The 1,460-nt window shown below is 46.9% G+C and overlaps 1 protein-coding gene across 1 annotated transcript in view; it reads right to left on the bottom strand.

Annotated features, from left to right (window-relative positions):
* Positions 1–1,460, bottom strand: part of LOC116074548 (solute carrier family 5 member 4A) — a 41,844-nt gene that overhangs the window by 38,741 nt on the left and 1,643 nt on the right. The window lies entirely within an intron of this gene.

Below are 1,460 nucleotides of genomic sequence, written 5' to 3'. Positions count from 1 at the left end.
GGGTTTGTTTTTGTTGTTTTTGTTTGCTTCTTTGTTTTTTGGAGGGGAAACTGGGAATGGAGAAATTTGCATGTAAATAAAGAAAATTAAAAAAAAATGTTTGTTTGTTTGATTGATTGATTGATTTTAATCTGAAGAGTGAGATGCACAAATCTCCAACTAGACAGAAGTTAAAACCCCGCGTACATTGTTGTTGCACTGGAACACATTGTCCAGTTTCATATGCCACAGTACCCTGGCTACATGTGCCTCGGTAGCAGTGCTATTGTTCCGTGTTCATGATAAGACTCTGACCTCTAAGGCACAAGATGCTTGCATGCATTCAGGCCTTTTTACCGGAAAACCTGAAGAGCCTGCCTTAGGGGAACATCAGGGTATCCTCCAAGGGTTCTGAGTTCTGAGTTCTCAGACTTCCAGATCTCCAACCAGCACCTGATCTTGAGGGGGTGACAGACCCCAAAGTTTCATCAATGGGATTTCTCTCCCTTCTCATAACCATAGCCTCTGCTTTCTGTTGTTAAACTTCAGAGACGTTCTTCAGTGGGCAGAGACTGGCTCTCGCCCTGACAGCAGAACTGGACCGTGAGATCCTGCAGTGCTGTCTTTGCCTCTGTTTTACACCCCTCTTCACAGTCATTCTTTGTACGAAGGTGTTTGGGGTCAGGGAGGGATGGAGCTGGTTTTCGACTCTAGGATTAGTTGAGGATCCCTTGTTTCCCCTCAGAAAGAGTAGTAAGAAGCTGATGCTTGGTTGACTGTACGTGCCAAGTTTCTACCATCCTTGCCAGATTATTAATTCCATCTCCCTCTATGGTATCTAGACAAGGCAGAGCATCTGTCGAAGGGAGCGTTTTCTGAGCACTCCCTGGATACCGAATCTAAACCCTAACCTTTCTAGGTTCATGTAGGCATATGCTGACTCTACTGCAATGAAACATCTGGCTGAGGAAGCCATATACCAAAACTCAGAAGAAGAACAAATTCGGCAGGCAATCGTCCAAGAGAATCACCGTAAACATCATGGCGGGGAACCGGGCCTGCAGTCAGTAAGTGTGCAGAACAGAGCAGGGTGCTCAAGGTGGATTGATCAGGGAGCAAGCTGGAGGACACAGTCTCCCATGCAGGAGCAGGGCTAGCTCAGGACACAATCTCCCAGGCAGGAGCAGGGCTAGCTCAGGGTTGGGAGCAGAAAAGGAATTCAGGGATTTTAGTCCATGTTAAGAAGGGGTTTCGTGAGAACCAAGGAGAGGTGTGTGAAATTGAACTGAATCGATAGCTCTGCAGAGGCCAGGCTAAAGCTGTTTTAATTGATTAAATGGTGTGATCTTTCTGGAATCCCAGATCTCAGTCTTAAAGTAGAGAATGTAAGAGGGGGAGAGAGAGGAGGGAGGGGAGAAGGAAAGGAGAGGGGGAGGGGAAAGGGAGGGGAAAGAGGAAGGAAAGAAGAGGGGGAGGAAAGG

The sequence above is a fragment of the Mastomys coucha genome, unplaced genomic scaffold (genome assembly GCF_008632895.1).
Source record: "Mastomys coucha isolate ucsf_1 unplaced genomic scaffold, UCSF_Mcou_1 pScaffold3, whole genome shotgun sequence".
NCBI classification, from domain to species: domain Eukaryota; kingdom Metazoa; phylum Chordata; class Mammalia; order Rodentia; family Muridae; genus Mastomys; species Mastomys coucha.
Note: the sequence above shows the minus strand (reverse complement) of the source record. Positions and strands in the feature narration are given on the sequence as shown.